This window comes from Capricornis sumatraensis, chromosome 21, assembly GCF_032405125.1.
Source record: "Capricornis sumatraensis isolate serow.1 chromosome 21, serow.2, whole genome shotgun sequence".
In the NCBI taxonomy this organism is placed as follows: domain Eukaryota; kingdom Metazoa; phylum Chordata; class Mammalia; order Artiodactyla; family Bovidae; genus Capricornis; species Capricornis sumatraensis.
The window spans coordinates 7440799-7466517 of NC_091089.1; positions in this window are offsets into that span (position 1 = coordinate 7440799).

Genomic DNA, 25719 nt, shown 5'->3' on the forward strand with positions numbered 1-25719 from the left:
TGTGGCAACTAGGTGTCTTGGAGATGATTGCGGTAAAAAGAATGTCACATGACCAAGCAACTTCAGTAAATCTGAATGTGTAGCATTCAACTTTGTTTTACACAAACTTTATTTTTTAGGAAAATTTTAGATTTTCCACAGAAACATTTAGTGTAAAGTGCAGAGATTTCCCATATAATCCCTCTCCTCAGTCTCCCCATTATCAGCAACCCCCCTCCCACCAGACTTATATACTTGTTATGATTGCTGAAGCTCTGCCAACACATCATTATTACTCAGAATCCATGGTTTTCATCAAATCTCAGTCTTGGTGTTATAGATTCTATGCTGCTGCTGCTGCTAAGTCACTTCACTGTGATCCCATAGACAGCAGCCCACCAGGCTCCGCCGTCCCTGGGATTCTCTAGGCAAGAACCCTGGAGTGGGGTTGCCATTTCCTTCTCTAATACATGAAATCGAAAAGTGAAAGTGAAGTCTCTCAGTCGTGTCCAACTCTTCATGACCCCATGGACTGCAGCCCACCAGGCTCCTCCATCCATGGGATTTTCCAGGCAAGAGTACTGGAATGGGGTGCCATTGCCTTCTCCGACAGATTCTATGGGTTTGGGCTAATGTGTGATGGCATGCATCCACCATATTAGAAACATTATGAATAGTTTCATTGTTCCTAAATTACTTTGTCATATACCTATTCATATTTTCTCCTTCCAGCTTCTGGAAAACACTTATTTTTATTGTCACCATAATTTTGCCTTTTCCAGAACTTCATCTAGTTAGAATCATACAGAATGTAGCTTTTTCAGATTGTCTTCTTTTACTTAGTAATAAGTATTTAAAGTTCCTCCATATCTTTTCATAGCTGGATAACTTATTTCTTTTTAGCCCTGAATAATATTCCATTGTCTGAGTGTACCACCATTTATTTATCCATTTACCTACTGAAGGGCGTCTTGATGGTTTCCATGTTTTGACTGTCATGAATAAAGCTGCTATAAACATCCGTATGCAGTTTTTTGGACATAAATTTTTAGCTCCTTTGGGTGAATACCAAGGAGCATGATTATTTGGATCATATAGTAAAAGTATGTTTAGTTTTGTAAAGAAACTGCCAAACTGCCTTCTAAAGTAGCTTCCAAAATGGTACTATTTTGCATACCCACCAGCAATGAAGCTTTCTATTTTAACTTTCTTTCCTCTACTGGCTTGTACTGTAAAATACCCCTATTAATTTAGCCATCAGTAAACATCTGTTCCTTATTATCTGTTCGTTTTGGTTTTGTGGAATACAGGAAGGGAGGCAGTGATTAGCATGATTCAAAGTGGTACAGAGAGAAAATGACATCCACGGCAGACAAAAATATGAAGAAGGTGGTGGTTCCCTGGAAGAAAGAAATAAGTGTTAATGGGTTTCCAGGAAAACATAAACCCCCTGGGAATAGGCAGAGCTATTGTGTGTAAGAATGATCCATGAATTCCTGTATTATGCTGGATGTGAGCTCAAGTAATCTTAGTTGAATTTTAAAGTAAAATTTAAAGATGTGTAGATGTTCCCACATTTCTTATATTTTTCAGATACCTCTCCAGTGACAGACACATGCACAGTGAGATTTGAGTAATTAGTGAAAATTTTCTACATAACTTACCTTTGTATGTTTTCTTTTGTTGTGAACTTCTCGTGTATCTTCAAAAGAATGTGGGCCAAGACTTTCTCACACACCTTATTTTTATCATGTTTCTCTTTCTCTTGTCACACATATAGCAAGTTTGAAAGTTCATTGAGAACTTTCCCCAGAGCTCCTGCTTTTGTAAGCCTTCTCTCCAGTATGTGTTCTTATGGGTACTCTAAGTCTGTAGGAACAGCCAGTTTTCCCACTTTCCACACTTTCATATGGCTTCTCGCCACTGGGAGTTTCCACAGGTTTGGTAATGAATGAGGAATGAACACATTCATTATATTTTTAACACATATATTGAACTTTTACAGTGTGACCTCTGACATGTGACCTAAGGATGATGGGCAACCGTATTCCACAATTTATAAGGTTGTCTCCATTTATTCCCACTTATAAGGTCATCTCCATCTTGGATTCTCAGAATGCGATTGTGTTAGTCATTTAGTCGTGTCTGACTCTTTGTGACTCCATGGACGGTAGCACATCAGGCTCTTCCGTCCATGGAATCCTCCAGGCAAGAATACCAGAGCGTGTAGCCATTCCTTTCCCAGGGGATCTTCCTGACCCAGGGACTGAACCCAGGTCTCCTGCATTGCAGGTAGATTCCTTACCATCTGAGCTACGAGGGAAGCCCAGGTTCTCAAAGAAGTCCTCAAACATGAGTGATACCTGTAGGCTTGTCCACATTCCTTATACCAAGAGAAATTCTTTCCAGGTGGGATCTGCTACGATCCCACTTTCATCTCTATGGGATGAAGGATCCATGAGAGTATTTTTCACAACATTCATATGGTTTTATCCCTGTAGGACTTTCTTTCAGCATAATAAGATTTAAAATCTGAATGAAAGTTGCCCTGCATTGATGACCTTTACTTTCTTTTTTTTTTTAATTTTTATTTTTACTTTATTTTACTTTACAATACAGTATTGGTTTTGCCATACCTTTACTTTCATAGAGGCCACCCATCAAATAACCTCTTAGATGCCTTTTTGTTCATGTGATGAACTTCAGTGCCATATTATTCCAAGTTTCTCTTCATTGGAGGACTAGGAATTATTCTTTGTGATTTTTTCCTATTTTCTGTTCGTTGGAATTTTTTGTCCATGACTATGGTGCTGAGCAACCAGTTCATTGGTTATAAGTTGAGTCTCACATGGTTTTGGTGCCAGTTTCCTGGAATTTTCAAAAATTACATCCTAGTAGAGATGACTTTGATGAGGATCCAGCAAAGCCCACTCCTAGGAGATGTTCACAGCCACATCCTGAAGGACCACAGTATCCACAAACAAGACAGATGGAGAAACTCCTGGACCATCTGCAGGCAGTGCTGAGATTCAGCACCAGGGATGTAAGAGCGTGGGCTGAGAAAAAAGACATCCACGATAAAATCTCCCAAGGGGAAACTCAGCCCAAAGACATGCTCCTGGGATATTGATCCCTGAGGAAGAGGCGTCTTCTGGTTCAAATACTTAAAAGTCTCTTCAAATCAGCAATACCATCCAAGAGGCAATTTAAAGATAGAATTAAAGAGGGTAAAAGCAGGATTGTCTTGAGAAATCTGCACTTGGTTGAAAAGAGCTTGGACTACAAAAGCAGGCAGGAAAGGTGATATGTTTGATTTTTCCCCCCCAACTGATCCCTGATATTTTCTTAGATTGTTCATTCAACTCATTCCTGTTACAGGTGAAACCAGGATAATAAGGCACATAAAAATAGAATGTTAGACCAGAGAACCTGAAAGAAACTTAAACAAGCAATTTGAATATATCACTAGCTTACACCATTTAAAGGGCAGTTTGGAAATCTCTTAATAAAAATAAATGTTTGAATTTGAGCCTGTGTCTCCAGGACCAGAATAATTGCTGATGCTGAAAGAAACTGACACTTGCTCGAACCACATCTCAACAGGACGACACGTTTCAGAGCTTTTGTCATCGCTTCCGATTACTGGGTTCCACACTGACGGCCTGGAAAAAAACCATTTCTGACGTTGCCGTTTTCTCTTAAATTTCTGGAAAGAACTTTCTTTAGAGAGGCTTTTCTGTGACTGTTTCCATTTAACATGTGGTCTAGTAAAAAATAGAAATTAGAAACTACTGAGCTGGGATCACTGTCATCTTCTGTGGCCTTGAAGAGTTTCTTTGTTTCTCTGTGAAATATCATCCCTTCACCTTGCACCCACTGCTATGCTTCTCAACACCAATCTTAATATACAGTGAAAGAGAAATACTTCAAAGGCAAATACTATAGCTAAAGGTATTAACTACAGTTAAAGGTAAATACATTCTACCTTTTGGAATACTAGTTTCAGACAGCAAGTCAAGAAGGAGTTAAGGAATATAAAAATATTTTGAGGACTTCCCTGGTGGTCCAGTGGCAAAGACTCCAACCACCTGATGCTGGAGCCCAGGGTTCAATCCCTAATCAGGGAACTAGATCCCACGTGCCACAACTTAAGATCCAGAGTGCCTCAACCAAGATCCTGCACGGCCAAAATAAAGAAACAGATCTTTAAAAATATTTTGAAATTCGCTTCTTGGGTTAATTCTTCCTTAACATTCTTTTTATCGCTTTTGGCTGTGCTGGGTCTTCACTGCTGCACAGGCTTTTGTCAGGTTGCAGCGAGTGGGTGCCACCCTGTAGTTGAGGCGCACACCCTTCTCCTTGCGGTTGCTCCTGTTGCTGCCAAGCACGAGCTCTGAGCACAGGCCCAACAGCTGTAGCACCCGGGCTTAGCTGCTCTGCCGCATGTGGGATCTTCCTGGATGCTGCTGCTGCTGCTGCTGCTGCTAAGTTGCGTCAGTCATGTCAGTCGTGTCAGACTCTGTGAGACCCCATAGATGGCAGCCCACCAGGCTCCCCCGTCCCGGGGATTCTCCAGGCAAGAACACTGGAATGGGTTGCCATTTCCTTCTCCAATGCATGAAAGTGAAAAGTGAAAGGGAAGTCTCTCAGTCGTGTCTGACTCTCAGAGAGCCCATGGACTGCAGCCCACCAGGCTCCTCTGCCCATGGGAGTTTCCAGGCAAGAGTGCTGGAGTGGGTGCCATTGAGCAGGTATCAAACTCGTGTCTCCTGCATTGCCACTGAGCCACCGGGGAAACCCTTATATTAATTTCTTTAGTAAAAACTTATAAACAATTTTCAGAATTTATGGTTGTCTATAGCTATATATATATATATATATATATATATATATACTTTGATCTATTTAGTCTAAGTTGACAGGAAGTCTCCAATTATTTTTGGAGAAATGAGAAAACCTAAAGAATAATCACTTTTTAAAGAATAACATATAAGCACAGAAACTATTTTCTTGCTTATTGTCTTCACCTATTGTATAGATTTTGAGCTATAATGTATATTAGAGGTCCTTATAAAAAGAAAAAATACTTTGTCATCATTCAAAATTTTTCTATCCAGTAGAAGAAAGAAAGTAGATGAAGACAGAAGTCAGAAGAATATACTAAAAAGTGTTTTTTACCCTGCTCTGTTTTATTTCATTTCCCTAAATATACCAACTTTAGGGAGAATGGGTAAATTGACCCAAGATCACTGGATAATCAAATCAATCTACTGTTCTACTAAGAATATTGGAAGAGAACTCTGGAAATAAAGTCTGCAGTGTACTGTATTGCTGAAGATAAAATTAACTTCCATGTAGATGTTTTTGAGTACTTCAAATTTTATAAAACATGATATTGAGATTAGGAGTTTTGTTACATGAATCCAAAATAAATTATATAGATTTAAGTGAAATAAAGCAATCAGTACAGAAAAATCAGCAAGACTTCTAAAAGAAGTGAAGAAATTTATATTCCAATTTATATTGAACTTTTAGAATTTTGTTTTTATTGTTGCTAAAAAACATAGCTGGGTTTTCTGGGAGTGGTGGTTTTGTGTTTATATGCATATCTGTTCCCTAAGAATGGAAAAATAAATGCATTTTGTTTACAAAATTGAAAAGCAGCATTGATATTTGTATGATTAATGTTGAGCATAATGTTATACCTAAAATGATCTCAGAAAAGTTTTGTAATACTTTAATAATTTTTATTGTGTACCTTATTATTAAATGTCATGTGTAAGAAATTTCTAATTACTCAGTTTTACTTCAAACAATTTAAAAGTGAATCATCTAAACATGAGATTAATAATATCTTTGGGATATTGACAAAAGCATTTAAAAATAATAACATAGAGAAAGTAATTGAAAATAAAATGCTCTAAGGGCCTAGCATGGTTAAAAATGATTAAGAAAGAATTTATATCAGATGTTTAATTCAGAAATTAATTTGTGGTAAATCAAGAATATAACAGTGCTGGTTGAAAGTAGGATGCAAAATATAGGTTAATTTAATGATTAAGTGTATATATTTATATACAGAGGACAAAAACAAATTAATAAATTATTAATAATAAAATTAACATATACATATAAATATGCAGACAAAGACTATTTAGAGTGTTCTGTACAGCACCAGAGATATTCAAAGCAACACAATTTGAGAAACAATGCAATTTCTATAGCTATTAAGTAACATTTTCATATCAGATAACTACATTAAAATGAATTTTGTATTTTGCCACACTAATCAATGTAACAGATGTCACAAAACCCTTAGGCAAATTAAAAGTAAGAAAGGCTCCCAAGAGCAAAGAAAAGCAAAATGATAATTAGGAAAATCAATCTAGCAGAAATTCAGAAGTAGAGAAAATAGAATATAAAATTGTTTGATCAAGCATTGGTTGATCAGCTTTGAAGTGTATTTGATTCTTGTTAACTCTTTTTTTAAATCCTGTATCCTTCTTCATTGAAACAGTATGGAAGGATGAGTTTCTGGGCTTAATATACCAGGGAAGGAATGAGGGGACAAAGTTAAAAAGCCAGTTTGCTAATTTAAGGTTTTAATACATGTTATCAAATTTATGGAACAAGCAGGACTTTGATTTTAAATAATCATGTAGTTTTAACTTCGACGGATTTAATGCAGAATGTTTTTGCAACAAAAAAATTGATAGCGAGAACACTTGATCACATAGAATGATTTTCTTAGTGTTTTTCCAAGGGAGGAAGGAGAAGAGAAAGGCTCCATTTCCTTCTTTTGTTCCCCCTTTAGAACAGGAATGTTGGTAGTGTTTCTTCTCTGGTTATTCCACAGCTGGATTTTGGGATCACGTAATTTGTCTTTTTTTTTTTTTTTTCGGAGAAGACAATGGCACCCCACTCCAGTACTCTTGCCTGGAAAATCCCATGGGCGGAGGAGCCTGGTAGGCTGCAGTCCATGGGGTTGCGAAAAGTCGGACACGACTGAGCAACTTCACTTTCACTTTTCACTTTCATGCACTGGAGAAGGAAATGGCAACCCAGTCCAGTGTTCTTGCCTGGAGAATCCCAGGGACGGCGGAGCCTGGTGGGCTGCTGTCTATGGGGCCGCACAGAGTTGGACACGACTGAAGCGACTTGGCAGCAGCAATTTGTCTTTTTAGTCTCATCATCCCACAGCTGGCGAGGAATAACCTCCAGAAGCTGCAGTGAATGGATTATACACAGGAGTCTCATCTACACCTGTACCTGATTTAGGTTTGGATTTTGAGTTGATGAGATTTACATAAAATTTTGCACTTCCTATTAATGAAATGGGGCTTCCCTTGTGACTCAGCTGGTAAAGAATCTGCCAGCAATGCAGGAGACCTGGGTTTGATCCATGGGTTGGGAAGATCCCCTGGAGAAGGGAAAGGCTACACACTCCAGTATTCTGGCCTGGAGAATTCCCTGGACTGTAGAGTCCATGGGGTTGCAAAGAGTCAGACATGACTGAGAAACTTTCACTTTCACTCTACATAGAGATTAAATAAACAGGGAGTCAATATACAGCCTTTACTTAGTCCTTTTCCAATTTTGAACCAATCTGTTGTTGTTCTCTGTCAGGTTATAACAGTTGCTTATTGAACTGCATACAGGTTTCTCAGGAGACAGGTAAGGTGGTCTGGTATATCCATTTCTTCAGGAATTTTCCACTGTGTGTTGTGGTCCACATAAAGGCCTTAGAGTAGTCAATGAAGGCTTCAGTCTAGATTTTCATTTCCAATTGCTGAGTATATCTCATAGAATTTGGGTTTCTCAGTGCAATAGAAAAAAACACATTTTTTTTATGGATGGTGTTAACTATCTCACTTCATGTTTTTGGCCACCTCTATATGTTTCATTCCTCAATTACATTATAGTTTCTCTCTTTTTCTTTCTCTCTGACCTGTGCTTTCTAAAAGATTCTATTTAGCCTCTGCATTTGTGAGCACCTGGAAACAGAATGGAATTCAATTCACTTTATGGAGTGCTTTGAACTGTCTCTCTTTGGCTGGATTTGTAAAATGTAATAGAGGGTGTCATGGAGGGAACTTATTTTGGAAATCCAGAACTCATTTGCATCCATATTGTATTTTTGTGTCAAGGATTTAAGAAGGTCAAACACTCTCACTGAGTTCATAGAATAGATAGAGGTCATTCTTCCCTGCAGACAGAAACCCTTGATGATATTTATTCATGAACCAGGACAATCTCAACAGTAAAATAATTCATTGCCCAAAATATCTTTGCTGGAAAATTCAAATAGCCAGATGGTGGTGGTGCAGCCTTATATCCTTTCAGAATATGCTGTAGTCAACAGATTACAAGTCAGTGAAAGAAAGAGGAGTTGATATTCAGTGTAAATGTAATACAATCATAACCATGTATCTCCTGCAGGCAGAGCGGATAAGAGGGCAGAAGAAAATAGTGTTTACCTTAGTACAGGTCATAATATTTTATGCTGAAAACAAATATACTTGACTTTGACTCTTACTCGATAACTCAACTGTGTAAGAATGTTCAGGACATCTGGTCTCATTAAAAAGGTAATTGCTAGAATGTATATAAAGATATGACAAATACCTTTCTATATCATAAAATTCAATAGTTTAACTCTCAATTGCTATTTAGCATTAAATGCAAATCTATCAAGTCTTTTCCCTAGTTTGCCATTAAGAATTAGGATTAAATGTTACTTTCAACTGAAGAACTCCAAATAACTGCTACCTAGCTACTGATGTGTGCTCAGTCACTCAGTCTTGTCCCACTGTTTGTAGCCCCATGGACTATAGCCCCCCAGGCTCCTCTGCCCATTGAATTTCCTAGGCAACAATTCTTGAATGGGTTGCCATGCCCTCCTCTGGGGATCTTTCTGACCCAAGGATCCAACCCACGTCTCATGTCTCCTGCATTGGCAGGTGAATTCTTTACCACTAGCACCACCTGGGAAGACCCAGCTCCTAATACTGTGTTGACTAATTACAAGGGACTTCCCAGTGCCATTTTTGCTGCTCATGTGGTACAGAATTGGGTCTTAGGGAGATTCTGGCTTTAACATTGAGATGTATAATGTTAATAGTTGTAGTATCTTATAAATACAATTATCCACAACAGGCTGCTTTCTTTCTTTAAAATTTTTGATAGAGGGGGCAGAAAGCTTTATGTGTTTGAGAAATATGATAAATGAGAATCATTTTAGCTGGATGATTGGTTACAGAAAACTTGAACTAAAGAAGTAAACGTACAGGGAATTGACTAGTGGCCCAGTAGTTAGGACTCCAAGTTCTCACTGCCAAGGGCTCAGGTTCAATATCTAGGTGGGGAACAAAGATCCCACAAGCTGCATTGTTAATTGTTGTTTAGTCAGTAAATTATGCCTGACTCATGGACTAATGCACACCAGGCTCTTCTGCCCACAGGATTTCTCAAGGAAGAATACTGGAGTGGGTTGCCATTTCCTTCTCCAGGGAATCTTCCCAACTCAGGGATCAAACCTGCATCTCCTGCATTGGCAGGGGGATTCTTTAACACTGAACCACTAGGGAAGCCAACAAACCACAAGTCATAGCTGAAAAAAGAGAAGAAGCAGTCATGTTAAAGACCAATGTATCATTTTAGAGCAAACGTATTTTGTTCTACAGTTTTCATAAGTTAAAAGCACTCTGTTTGTTGAGGTACAATAATATTCAGGTTGAGAATATTTGTGTCTTTGCTCCATCGTGCTTCAGGGCCTCTGTCTATGTTTTTCTCTTTTTAGAATGTGCTCCCTCCCTCCTTAGCCCAACTTTCTGTCATTCATTTCTGCATCTGTTAACTTTGCCTCAAGTTTCAGCTATCAATTCAGAGGTAAATTTCCCTGGGAGGCCTTGCTTATTCTGCCCGTACTGACTTATGTCTTCTGTTTTCATTTGAATCTTTCTTATTTAGCATTAACTGTAAATGAAACATTATTATTGATATAATTACCTGATTGGTGTCAGGCTTCTATTTTAAGCCGTGTTATCTGTAAAGGCAGGCAGTATGTTTTTTATAAAATATTCATAGTCAAGCAAGATAATTGAAGTGGGTTGCCATTTTCTCCTCCGGGGAATTTTTCATACCCAGGAAATGAACCCAAGTGTCTTGCATCTCCTGCATTGGCGGGCAGATTCTTTACCACAAAGATTCTTTACCTGGGAATCCCCTCAATCTATATCGCCTAAAATCTCCTTAAGTCTCATTAGCTTGATAGTCTTTTATTCACCTGCCCACACAGTGATCACAAAAACTCCAAACTTTCCTTTTTCCCAACTCCTCTCAATACTTGCTCAATCAAAATGTTCTTTAAAAGACATACCATTTTATGATGCTTCATTAAAACATATTAATGCTTTCCCAATCCTAAAATAAATTCCAACATCTTTTATGTATTTCTCAAGTCCCAAGTCAGTTGGCTGCATCTGTCTCTCCTTGTCAAGAACCCTTACCTTTTATACTAAAGAGTAAACATAGCTACCTTTCACTCCAATGGGAGACACTGACTCTGTCTTCCAAGGCCTTTGCTGTACAAGCATCTCTGAAAAGATAATCTGGAAAAGAAGGTATCCTGTAAGCACAGACATGCAGAAACATTAGATTCCACTAAAAAACTGAATCTCTTCACATCCAGAAATTCTCCCTTTTAGACCAACTCCCATCATATAAAACATTTTTTACTTTTTCAGTTTTGTGATGTTTCTTTTTGGCTCTCAGATTTCAGTTTCTTCTGATTGGTATATTCTTGCCTGGTTGATCCCTGTGTCATTTGGAATATTGAAGTGTTGAATCAGGGTCATGGGATCTTTTATTTTCTAATTGTAGCAACATTTCTGAAACATAATTTCTTAATGTTTCTTTTATTAAGTAAGTGAATGAGGTCCATCTTGAGATCCATTATTCAGGGAAACACACAGCAGCTAGATGAAAACTTGTGAAACCACATCTAAGTGACCTCCTTGCATCTCCAGGATTTCGTGGATGGTGATATATAATTGCTACCCACCACATATTCTCTGAAGCATGAGAGAACTGTTTGGAGAAGGAGCAGAGGAAGTCTTAAAGGAAGGGACTATAGAAAGGAGAATGTAAAGAAAAAGAAGATGATGTTAAAAGCACTAACACTAATAAAAAGAAAGATAAAGATACTTTTCAGGCAAGTAAAATGTAAGAGAATTCAGTACCACCAAATCAGCTTTACAACAAATGTTAAATGGACTTCTGTAGTCAAGAAATACAACAAAAGAAAAAGGATCTACAAAATCAAACCCAAACAATTAGAAAATGGCAATAGAAACATATATATCAATAATTACTTTAAATATAAATGGATTAAATGCTACAACCAAAAGACACAGACTGGCTGAATTGATACAAGAACAAGACCCATATATATGCTGTCTACAAGAAACCCACTTCCCATCTCAAGACACATATAGACTGAAAGTGAGAGGATGGAAAAATGTATTCCATGCAAATGGGAAGCAAAAGAAAGCTGGAGTAGCAATCCTCATATCAGACAAAATAGACCTTAAAATAAAGAAGATTACAAGAGATAACAAAGGACACTACATAATGATCAAGGGATCAATCCAAGAAGAAGACAAAACAATTGTAAATATTCAAGCATCCAACATAGGAGCACCTCAACACATAAGACAAACGCCAACAGAAATAAAAGGAGAAATTGATAGTAACACAACAATAATAGGAGACTTTAACACTCTACTCACACCAATGGACAGATCATCAAAACAGAAAATTAATAAGGGAACACAAGTCTTAAATGATTCATTAGATGAGATGGATCTCACTGATATCTTCAGGACATTCCATCCAAATGCAGAAGAATACACCTTCTTCTCAAGTGCACGAGGAACATTCTCCAGGATAGACCACATCTTGGGTAACAAATCAAACCTCAGTAAATTTTAGAAAATTGAAATCATATCAAGCATCTTCTCTGGCCACAATGCTATGAGACTAGATATCAATTACAAGGAAAAAAAAAACTGTAAGAAACACAAACCATGGAGATTAAACAACACAACAGGTTTCTAAGTTATTTCTAAATAATCAACAGGTTATTGAAGAAATAAAAAGGGAAGTAAAAACATTTCTAGAAACAAATGACAATGAGACCATGACAACTCAAAACCTATGGGATGCAGCAAAACAGTTCTAAGAGGGAAGTTTATTGCAGTACAATCTTACCTCAAGAAACAAGAAAAACATTGAATAGGCAACCTAACTTTACAGCTAAAGCAGTTGGAAAAAGAAGAATAAAAAAACCCCAAAATTAGTACAAGGAAAGAAATCACAAAGATCTGAGCAGAAATAAAGGAAAAAGAAGTAAGAAACAATAGTAAAGATGAATAAAACTAAAAGCTGGTTCTTTGAAAAGATAAACAAAATTGACAAACTCTTAGCCAGACTCATCAAGAAAAAAAGAGAGAAGAATCGAATAAACAAAATTAGAAATGAAAAAGGAGAGGTTACAACAGACAATGCAGAAATACAAAGGATGATAAGAGAATATTAACAACAAAATGATAACCAGGAAGAAATGGACAGATTCTTAGAAAAGTTCAATCTTCCAAGACTGAACCAAGAAGAAACAGAAATTATGAACAATCCAGTTAAAAGCACTGAAATGGAAGCTATGATCAAAAATTTCCCCAAAAACAAGCCCAGGACCAGATGGCTTCACAGGAGAATTCTATTAAACATTTAGAGAAGAGCTAATGCCTATCTTTCTAAAACTCTTTCAAAAAATTGCAGAGGAAGGAACACTTCCAAATTCATTCTATAAGGCCACCATCACCCTGATATCAAAACCAGACAAAGACAATACAAAAAAAAGAAAACTATAGGCCAATATCACTGATGAACATCGATCAAAAATCCTCAGCAAAATTTTACCAAACGGAATTTAGCAACACATCAAAAAGCTCAAACACCATGATCAAGTTGGGTTTATTCTAGGGATGCAAGGATTCTTCAATATATGGAAACCAATCAATGTGATACACCATATTAACAAATTGAAATATAAAAACCATATGATCACCTCAATAGACACTGAAAAAGCCTTTGACAAAATTTTGCACATATTTATAATAAAAACTCTTCAAAAAATGACCATAGAAAGAAGCTACCTCAACATAGTAAAGGCCGTATATGATAAGCAAACTTTATTCTCAATGGTGAAAAACTGAAAGCATTTCCCCTAAGATCAGGAACAAGACAAGGGTGTCAACTTTCACCACTATTATTCAACATAGTTCTGAAAGTCCTAGCCACAGCAACCAGAGAAGAAAAAGAAATAAAAAGAATCCAGATCAGAAAAGAAGAAGTAAAGCTCTCACTGTTTGTAGATGGTATGATATTGTACATAGAAAACCCTAAAGATAGTATCAGAAAATTACTAGAGTAATCAGTGAATTTAGCAAAGTTGCAGGATATGAAATCACTTGCATTTCTGTATACTAACAATGAAAAAGCACAACCTGGAATCAAGATTGCTGGGAGCAATATCAATAACCTCAGATATGCAGATGACACCACCCTTATGGCAGAAAGTGAAGAGGAACTACAAAGCCTCTTGTTGAAAGTGAAAGAGGAGAGTGAAAAAGTTGGCTTAAAGCTCAACATTCAGAAAACAAAGATCATGGCATCTCGTACCATCACTTCATTGGAAATAGATGGGGAAACCGTGGAGACAGTGGCTGACTTCATATTTGGGGGCTCCAAAATCACTGAAGAGGATGATTGCAGCCATGAAATTAAAAGACACTTACTCCTTGGAAGGAAAGTTATGACCAACCTAGACAGCATATTTAAAAGCAGAGACATTAGTTTGTCAACAAAGGTCCATCTAGTCAAGGCTATGGTTTTTCCATTGGTCATGTATGGATGTGAGAATTGCACTGTGAAGAAAGCTGAGCACCGAAGAATTGATGCTTTTGAACTGTGATGTTGGAGAAGACTCTTGAGAGTCCCTTGAACTGCAAGGAGATCTAACCAGTCCATTCTAAAGGAGATCAATTCTGAGCTTTCATTGGAAGGACTGATGCTAAAACTGAAACTCCAATACTTTGGCCACCTGATGAGAAGAGTTGACTCAATGGAAAAGACCCTGATTCTGGGAGGGATTGGGGGCAGGAGGAGAAGGGGATGACAGAGGATGAGATGGTTGGATGGAATCACTGACTCGATGGACATGAGTTTGAGTAAACTCCGGGAGTTGGTGATGGACAGGGTGGCCTGGCGTGCTGCAATTCATGGGGTCGCAAAGAGTCGGACACGACTGAGTGACTGAACTGAACTGAACTGGACAATGAAAAATCAGAAAGAGAAATTAATGAAGCAATCCCATTCACCATTGCAACAAAAAGAATTAAATATATAGGAATAAATCTACCTAGGGAGATGAAAGAACTGTACACAGAAAATTATAAGACACTAATGAAATAAATCAAAGGTGACATAAACAGATGAAGAGATATTCCATGTTCCTGGGTAGGAAGAATCAATATTGTGAAAATTACTATACTACCAAATGTAATCTACATACTCAATGCAATACCTGTCAAATTACCAATGTCATTTTTCACAGAACAAAAAATTTCACAATTTATATGGAAACTCAAAAGACCACAAATAGCCAAAGCAGTTTTGAGAAAGAAGAATGGAGCTGGAGGACTCAAGCTTCCTGACTTCAGGTTATACTACAAAGCTACTGTCATCAAGACAGTATGGTACTGGCACAAAAACAGGAATATAGACCAATGGAACAAGATAGAAAGCCCAGAGATAAACCCATGCACCTATGGGTACCTTATTTTTTTACAAAGGAGGCAAGAATTTACAAAGGGGCAAAGACAGCCCCTTCAATAAATGGTCCTGGGAAAACTGGACAGCTACATGTAAAAGAATGAAATTAGAACACTTCCTAACACCATACATAAAGATAAACTCAAAATGGATTAAAGACCTAAACGTAAGACCAGAAACTCTTAGAGGAAAACATAGGCAGAACACTTGATGACATAAATCAAAGCAAGATCCTCTATGACCAACCTCCTAGAGTAATGGAAATAAAAAACAAAAGTAAACGAGTGGGACCTGATTAAACATAAAAGCTTTTGCACAGCAAAAGAAACTATAAGCAAGGTGAAAAGACAACCCTCAGAATGAGAGGAGAAAATAATAACCAATGAAACAACTGACAAAGAATTAATTTCCAAAACATACAAGCCACTCATACAACTCAATAGCAGAAAGAAAAAAAAAAAAAAATCAAAAAGTGAGAAAAAGACCTAAACAGACTTTTCTCCAAAGAAGACATGCAGATGGCTAACAAACACATAAAAAGGTGCTCAACATCGTTCATTATTAGAGAAATGCAAATCAAAACTACAGTGAGATATCACCTCAAACCAGTGGGAATACTACTACTGCTAAGTCACTTCAGTCGTGTCCGACTCTGTGCGACCCCAGAGATGGCAGCCCATCAGGCTCCGCCGTCCCTGGGATTCTCCAGGCAAGAACACTGGAGAGGGTTGCCATTTCCTTCTCCAACCAGTGAGAATGGCCCTCATCAAAATGTCTACAAGCAATAAATGCTTGAAAAGGTGTGGAGAAAGAGAATACTTTTACACTATTGGTGGGAATGTAAATTGATACAGCCACTATGGAAGACAGTACGGAGATTCCTTAAAAAACTAGGAATAAAACCACCACATGACCCTGCAGTTACACTCCTAGGCATATACCCTGAGGAAACCAAAATTGAAAGAGACACATGTATACCATTGTTTATTGCAGCAATATTTATAATAGCTAGAACATGGAAACAACTTGGATGTCCATTGACAGATGAATGGATAAAGAAGTGTGCTATATGTACGCAATGGAATATTCAGTTCAGTTCAGTTCAGTTCAGTTCAATCGCTCAGTCATGTCTGACTCTTTGCGACCCCATGAATCACAGCACTGCAGGCCTCCCTGTCCATCACCAACTCCCGGAGTTCACTCACATCTGTCAAGTCAGTGATGCCATCCAGCCACCTCATCCTCTGTCATCCCCTTCTCCTCCTGCCCCCAATCCCTCCCAGCATCAGAGTCTTTTCCAATGAGTCAGCTCTTCGCATGAGGTGGCCAAAGTACTGGAGTTTCAGCTTTAGCATCATTCCTTCCAAAGAAATCCCAGGGTTGATCTCCTTCAGAATGGACTGGTTAGATCTCCTTGCAGTTCAAGGGACTCTCAAGAGTCTTCTCCAACACCACAGTTCAAAGGCATCAATTCTTCAGTGCTCAGCCTTCTTCACAGTCCAACTCTCACATCCAAACATGACCACAGGAAAAACCATAGCCTTGACTAGACGGACCTTAGTCGGCAAAGCAATGTCTCTGCTTTTGAATATGCTATCTAGATTGGTCATAACTTTTCTTCCAAGGAGTAAGCGTCTTTTAATTTCATGGCTGCAATCACCGTCTGCAGTGATTTTGGAGCCCCCCAAAATAAAGTCTGACACTGTTTCCACGGTTTCCCCATCTACTTGCCATGAAGTGATGGGACCAGATGCCATGATCTTAGTTTTCTGAATGTTGAGCTTTAAGCCAACTTTTTCACTCTCCTCTTTCACTTTCATGAAGAGGCTTTTTAGTTCCTCTTCACTTTCTGCCATAAGTTGGTGTCATCTGCATATCTGAGGTTATTGACATTTCTCCCAGCAATCTTGATTCCAGCTTGTGTTTCTTCCAGTCCAGCGTTTCTCATGACGTACTCTGCATAGAAGTTAAATAAGCAGGGTAACAGTATAGAGCCTTGACATATTCCTTTTCCTATTTGAAACCAGTCTGTTGTTCCATGTCCAGTTCTAATTTTTGCATACAGATTTCTCAAGAGGCAGGTCAGGTGGTCTGGTATTCCCATCTCTTTCAGAATTTTCCACAGTTTATTGTGATCCACACAGTCAAAGGCTTTGGCATAGTCAGTAAAGCAGAAATAGATGTTTTTCTGGAACTCTCTTACTTTTTCCACGATCCAGCAGATACTCAGCCATAAAAAGGAGCACATTTGAGTCTGTTCTAATGAGGTCAATGAAGTAGAGCCTATTATAGAGTGAAGTGAATCAGAAAGAGAAAGATAAATACTGTATTCTAACACATATATACAGAATCAAGAAAAATGGTACTGTAGAATTTATTTACAGGATAACAATGGAGAAACAGGCATAGAGAACAGACTCATGACATGGGGAGAGAGGAAGAGAGGGTGAGGTGAATGGAAAGACTAATAGGGAAACTTACATTACCACATGTAAAATAGATAACCAATGGGAATTTGCTCTATGGCTCAGGAAACTCAAACAGGTCCTCTGTATCAACCTAGAGTGTGGGATGGGGAGGGGGATAGGAGGGAGATTCAAGAGGGAAGGGATATATATACATCTATGGCTGATTCATGTTGAGGTTTGACATAAAGCAACAAAATTCTCTAAAGCAATTGTCCTTCAATAAAAAATAAATAAGTAATAAAAGAAAGAAAGACAAGGATACTCTGTTTGAATGTTAGATTAGCCAAGTGTGGGGAGGGGGCAGGCATTTGAAGGAGAGGAGGACCTGGAGAGAATTGTGATGCAAAGAGAAAATGGACTCAGTAATGAACTGCTGAGGGGGCTTGTGTCACCAGGACCACGTTTGTTGGCAACAGGCAGGGCTGGGAGTCAAAGGTCAGTGTTGGGAGTCAAAGGTCACTGTCAGGGTTCCGGGGACTTGTCGCAGGTTTTAAGAAAACCCTCCAAGTGGACACTGAAAAGGGTGAGTAGACGTGGGGCAAAAAAGAATAGCTTGACCAATTCTGTTAAATGAGAGACAGTGGACATTGGAATACACAAATCTTTTGTCTATGCTTCAGTTTTCTAAATAAATTGTCCTGCCTTTCATCCAGATGTGTGTGATTCAACCAACATAACGCCTTCATTGGGCACCATTTTTTTTTTTCTTATATGTTGAATTTAATTTAGCCTGGCTTTAGAGACAAAAATAGGATGTTTAATATTCATGTATGTAGGTTCACTATTCACACTTTCAATCAGCTATTTGCCATATTCTCTAATTTCAAAAATATCAAGAGATGAATTTGAGATTAAGCCTATTATTGCATCAAAATTTGCATATTTATTTTATTTTGAATATGATTAGGAAAGAACATAGATCTTCCTGCTCCCAGGTAAATTCCAAATAAAATTCTGAAAATCAGGTTAGGCTAAACATGAAATGTTTATTTTGGCATTTTATTAATTCTGGACCCCTTTGACTATTAAGTTAATCTGCTATAATATATTCTTATCTGGATATAACTAAGTTTCATTGCTGAACACATAGGTTCCTAACTGCAGTTTGTAATTTAGTTTCTGTAATTCACTACAGTTCTAATAATACTAAATGTAGCAATTGGGGAAAAGGATGTCAGAATAAATCTGCTATTTCTGCTGTATATTTCAGAGCCATTAGAATTATATCAAGTAAATTATATCAGGTATTTATGATAAAATTTCATTGGTCATCATTAAAAATCAGGCAAATGAACTAAAACTAAAACTAAAACTCACATTTCTAAATGATTTCAGTAAATCTTAGACTTGTGGCCATTGCTTGCTTCTTCTGCCATTCAGTCATCTAAGACAAGCAATCTTGCTTCCACTTTGGATCATTTCCTGGGAAATGATGTTTTTCCCCCAACCATGTCACATGCATAGTTATACTCTTTTTTTTTAACTTTTTATTGCATAGGTATACTTTTAATGACCATTTACCACTTCCCAGTATTATGTATGTAATTTTTATCTTTATTTTTTAAAACTTTTATTTAAAAATTTTTTGCAGGTCTGGTTCTTTATATCAATATTGTAGACTATTCATCCTTAAATCTCATAAGAAGTTTGATTATTTTTGTGTGTAGCCTCCTCAGCATCATTCATCTATATCTTTGCTTTACTTTTTCTTGTCAGTAGTCATTTAAATGGATTTAGTGCCAAGAAAGTATGGAGTTTTATCAACTTTTTATATATTTTTTTTCGGTTATCAAGAGAAATTGACTCTTATATGAGCAGAGTGTTCACAAAGGACCTTGGACATCATGCTGAGGAGTTTGCATTAAGATCAGGCACATTGCACTTTTGAAAAATCTTAATCAAACGACTCAAATTGTCTGTTCTGCTTGTTAGAGAGAATATTTGAAAAGCCGTGTGGGAAAGAATTGGTTTTAAAGCAGGAAGCATCATTACGGGAAATCATTGAGTCATTTCAAGATCAAACCCTGCTTCCAATTAATCCTTTCCCCTTTTTTTGTCTCTCCATATTGCTCGCCCTTCGATCTCAAGGATTCTGTTGAAAGAAACACCTTTTTCCAAAGAGAGAAGATCTGTAAGAAATTTTGTTGATTTGCAGTTGAGGCAATTGAAGCCCTCTACACCGGACAGTTGAGAGACAGTACATAGAATTGATCTTACACTCAATACCACATTTGTTTAAGTACATCAGAGCTGAAATCTTCCTTGAGTGTTCTATTGAATCTTTAGTTTGCACGTGAACATATGCCTGCTTCACAAAAGATGTTATGGGGAGGGAGGGGAGGGGGGTTCATGTTTGGGAACACATGTAAGAATTAAAGATTTTAAAATTTAAAAAAAAAAAAACAAAAAAAGAGAGAAAAGGTTAAAAGATGATGTATAATAAACTTTGTGTGATGAATTTCTAACAATACTTTCATAACTTACATAAATTACTTACCATCTGCTATAGTAAAATAGAGCTTGTTTAGAATAACATAGTTAATGCTCTTGATTTCATTGCATGAATAAAACTCATTCTATTCTTTTCTGTGAAAAAAAAAAAAGACTATCATACAGACTGAAGAGAGGGTCAGAATCAATACACTCTCCACTTTTAGTTGTCTGTAACATCAAGGTAGAGATTATAGCGCTGCCTTGGAGATATTGACTTGATCACAAGCATGAGACTTAATATTCACACCTATAAAAGATTGCAAACTATTCTCTTAAAAACTTTATGTGAAATAATCATTATTACAAAACACACGTACACATTCCCTTAAATTATTTCTTAATTGCTGCTCTTGGCAAAGAACAATTAGCTTGTCAGATATTGCCACTACTTCCACCTCCACTGTCCACACAAGACAAATGAAGTACAAAAATCATCTCTATCTTTAGCAACTTGTGATGTGTTTAATGAGATAGAATTAATGCCCATAAAATATTTTTTAATGAACGCAATATAGAGTATAACCAAATGTTAAACTCTTTATAAATCATATCTATGCAAAGAAGTTTTTTGAGGAAGAAGAGATCTTTATAAACTAAAATAATCAAGAAGAAAGTCATTGGGAAGATGGGAAACTTCTGGGTCTTCCATTTGGAGAAAGTTTGAAAATATTGTCAGTTAACAAAAAGTTAACACATGCTCTAAGCATATTATATCCATCCCATAATTGTTGGTGCTCAGTCGTTCAGTGGTGTCTGACTCTCTGAGACCCCATGGACTGTAGCCCACCCATGTAGCTCCACAGAGGACTATTGGCTCCTCTGTCCATGAGATTCTCACAGCAAGAACACTGGAGTGGGCTGCCATTTCCTTCTCCAGGGGAGCTTCCTGACAGAGGGATCCAACCCACGTTTCCAGCACTGGCAGAAGGATTCTTTACCACTGAGCCATGGGGAAGCCCCATAATTGGTTCCTTATAAATATCACATGAAGTTTTCTTGTTCCCCTTCACCAAGAGAAGGAAATCTCCATGGCTGGTAAGATCACAGTGTATCTGCACCTAGGGTTCTTACCCTTGTATTACTTGAGTTTCAACAGAGAAAAGCATGAGCTGAAGGGCACTGGTGCTGAGTGCATTAGCTCATTGCCAAGAGATCCTGTGTTCTGGAAATAGTGATTGTTGAACTGAACCACCCATATTGTCTCAATATGCAACTTTTTGCTTAAAAGCAAAACTTTGGATATGGCAAATTTCAATCCTGAAATGGAATAATCATTAATACCAAACCATGGATTACTAACTAACACTTTCACAAAAACTTTAACACTTGCACTTACACTTTCAGCAGGACATAGATCCATGGTTTTTTAATAATCATTAATCCAACTGATAATTTAGAAAACAAAATGAAACTGGTTAACTTCCTAGTGTACTAAATGTAAATAATATCTAAACACTTTAAAATTTGGGATCTACAGGATACTACTTTCCTAACATCATACACTTATTGTACTCTCACTAGAATAACATTTATGTAGCAAATTACTCTTCATTTCTGTATTTACTATGACAGAGAATATAAGTAGAATGATCACCATATCATATACTTTATACATAAAATATTACTGAACATAATCTTTGTGGCATGAGGATTTTTTTAACTTTTGTTGTGGCAAGATGATAGGATATCATTTCATTTCATGAGATATCACAAGAATTTGCTTAACAAAATGTATCTCTATTATGTAAAAGAAAACACAACTTCAGGGTAAGAAAGTGCACCCAGACAATACTTCTTTTCATTATTATAATTACTTTAGTTTGTTTCCAACTCAGGAGAATTTTTGATGTGGGTATTACTTTCAAATTGTGCTTTGAGTCTGTTCACAATCATTGAACAACTTGGAGAAAGATAGTTGCAATGTCTAAAATTAGTTATGAACAAATATCTTATGTAAGAGAATCCCAGAAAATGTTAAACTAAAAAGACAAAACCTCATTGGGGAAATTGTCAAAAGAAGATGTAAACAGGCAATTTATATAAGGGAACCCCCAGAAGAATAGCAAGCATATGCCAAGATGCTCAAACTTATTAGTATTTAGAAAAATGCAAATTAAAAGAGCAATATGATATTGCTTTGTAATATTACACTGATTAATACATCACACACTAGGAGACGTGGGATGCACAAAACTGCACAGAGGTAAGAAAGTTCGTGTTACAGCCTGCTCAAGAGCAATTTGATACCACACAGTTAGATTAAATTCAAGTCGCACACCATATGACATGCAATCCTGCTCCAGGGTATAAACCCCCTAGGGAAGCCCTAACATATTCTGTAGCAGGGCATCCCTGGTGGCTCAGATGATGAAGAATCTGCTTGCAGTGCGGGAGACTCAGGTTCGATTCCTGAGTCAGGAAAATCCCCTGGAGTAGGAAATGGCAGCCCGCTCCAGTATTCTTGCCTAGAGAATTCCATGGACAGAGGAGCCGGGTGGGCTACAGTCTATGGGGTCACAAAGAGTTGGGCATGAACGAGTGACTAACACTTTCAGCAGGACATAGAGAAGACACTCTTTCTGGTGTTGTTTGTGGTGCAGGAAGCCTGGCTGGGGAGTGACCAGCAAACGCGGAAGGTGCGTGTTATTTCGGACTCAACAATGCTCTGGAAGGATCCTCTAGCTGTGCACTTTAGTTCCACGAGTGGATTTGACACACACACACACACACACAAAAGTGCCGAGTGAAAACATTTATGCTACACAATTTTGTGCATATAATGGTCTGAAGGAAATTAAAATATCCTTAAACACGTATAAGAGCTTCCACGGCAGCTCAGTGGTGAAGAATCCGCCTGCTAATGCAGGAGACATGGGTCTGATCTCATGGTCCGGGAAGATCCCACGTGCCGTGGAGCAGCTAAGCACGTATGCTGCAGCTACTGAGCCTGCGCTCTAGAGACCCCGGGGCCTAAACAAGAGAAGCCCCCACAGTGAGAAGCCCTCGTGCCTCGGCTAGAGAAGAGCTGCGGCTCCAAACAGCTACAGAAAAACCCGCACAGCAATGAAGACCCAGCACAGCCATAAATAAATAAATAAATAAATAAATAAATAAATAAATAAATAAAATTATAAAAAAGAAAACATATGAAGAATGTATGCTACTAAATTCATTAGGATGGCTGCATCTGGGGAGCAAGGGAGTCATTATTAAAGATTAGAAAGGGATTTTCTCTTTTTTAAAAGCTGGTAATTGGTTCAGTTAACATTGTCTCTGTAAAAGACAAATCCTTGAAATCTCAGTGGTTTAACACATGAAAGCTTTATTTTTGATTCACATTACAGTTCAATGAGTGTTTTTATAGGAAAGCAGCCCACCAGGTGGTTCGGGCATTCCACCCACCTACAGTCGATGACTCATGAATCACTCACAGCTGGGGGACAAGAGGAAGGGTGGGGGTTTTCATGGGCCACGTATGGAAGGCACATCCCTCAGCTTAGATCCCAGTTTCTCCCACATTCTGCATAGTGCAAGAAAAGCTAGTGATGGCTAATCAAATTGTGAATCAAGAAGATAAAGGTTCATCTAGTCAAAGCTGTGGTTTTTCCAGTAGTCTTGTATGGATGTGAGAGTTTGACCATAAAGAAGGCTGAGGGCCAAAGAATTGATGCTTTTGAAGTACAGTGTTGGAGAAGACTCTTACGAGTCCCTTGGACTGAATAGAGATCAAACCAGTCCATCCTGAAGGAAATCAGTCCTGACTGTTCATTGGAAGGACTGATGCTGAAGCTGAAGTTCCAGTATTTAGGCCACCTGATGCAAAGAATTGGCTCACTGGAAAAGACCCTGATGCTGAGAAAGATAGAAGGCAGGAGAAGAAGGGGATGAGATGGTTGGATGGCATCACCGACTCAATGGACATGAGTTTGAGCAAGCTCTGGGAGCTGGTGATGGACAGGGAAGCCTGGCATGCTCAAGTCCATGGGATAACAAAGAGTTGGACATGGCTGAGCAACTGAACTGAACTAAAGAAGAGAAATGAGTTGCATGAACAGTCAGCCAGTTCTGCCTCGCAAGCTTTCTGCACCTGGAAGATGATTATATGCCCTGAATTGAGACATTTGATCAATGCAACTGTCAGCCCTGGGATGCATTTTATCCCTAACTAAACACTCAAATACACTAAGGTTTATACCAACCAAAACCATGGATGATGAAGTAAAATTATAAATACAATGAGTCCAGGTATTGCTATGAAAGCATGATGATTGGTTAGAATAAAGGTAATCAGTGAATAAATATGGCTTGAAAATGGGTAAAGACTTGAATAACCAGGAGTTATTATAAATAAATGTTAATACATAAAATTTATATCACAAAATTTAAATTATGTGCTAGAATAATTGGATCAGTACTAAATAGATATAATTATACCTTGGAAAGCCACCCTTATCATGATATGTTTTCTTAGAATTACAGTTTGGAAAAATAGCAATGGAAAAACAGATACACTAGAGAAGTCCTGAATATTCATTAGAATGATTGACACTGAAGCTGAAACTCCAATACTTTGGCCACCTGATGCAAAGAGCTGACTCATTGGAAAAGACCCTGATGCTGGAAAAGATTGAAGGCAGGACGAGAAGGAGACGACAGAGGGTGAGATGGTTGGATGGCATCACTGATGGATATGAGTTTGAGTAAACTCCTGGAGTTGGTGATGTACAGGGAGTCCTGGTAAGCTGCAGTCCATGAGACACAGCTGGGTGACTGAACTGAATTGAACTGAGAGAAAAGCACTAATTTGACTGAGGCCTTATGTTTGATAATTATGTGACAATGAAATCTGAATATCTAAACCTCAATTTCATAAAAGTGAGATGTGGATTTATTTTTCCAAAAGCTTTTGCAATATATTTATGGGCCAATTCAGAATTTATGAAAATGGATGGATAGTTTTAAAGGGCCACGATCAGAAGGAGTTACACAATTTAAAGTTGACCAAATGAAGGGCAAAAAGAACGACTATTTTTAATTTTTCTGCACAGTATTTACAGCACATATGAAAACATTTTAAAAGTGAGATCATGTTTCTATAATTCACCGAATCTCATCATAAAAGCATGCATTTTATTTTTCACTTTTATTTTGGAATAGCATCCATTTCAAATCTTAGATGGGAGGATCTTTCAGCTTGGTTAAGATATTATCTGTATTTTTTTTCTCCTGATGATGATTCATGGCAGAAGTTACGTGACTGATTCTGAGTGAAAATGACAAGGACACACCCAAGGGTTTTCCACATCTTTCATAAATAGTAATTGATCAAACTCCAAAGAGTAACACCCTGCATACCACTGGGGAAAGCAGCCCTTAATATGTAAATATGGACTTTAAAAATAATGCTGATGTAGCATTCAGTTGTTTGTGTGTGTTAGTCGCTTACTTGTGTCTGACTTTCTGCGACCACAAGGACTGTCTCTCTCCAGGCTCCTTTATCCATAGGATTCTCCAGGCAAGAATACTGGAGTGGGTTGCCATTCCCTTGTCCAGGAGATCTTCCCAACCCAGGGACTGAACCCAGCTCTCCCACAAGGTGGACAGATTCTTAATCATCTGAGCCACCAGGGAAGCCCAGATTTCAATTAGTTATAAACTATTAATCAGCACATTGATTCTTTATATGTATTTACATTTGAAGCTGAGAATTAAAATAGATTCACCATTAACTCAGGCCTAAAAAAATTCAGCTGAAATATACCCAAATAACAGTCCAAACAGAGAGATTAAGCTTTTTTCCATTCTAACCTCCCCTTGCATTGACAGTCATAATCTGTCCCTATGTGACCATTTGACAGATTTCAGTCAAATATGTCCTGATGCCTCA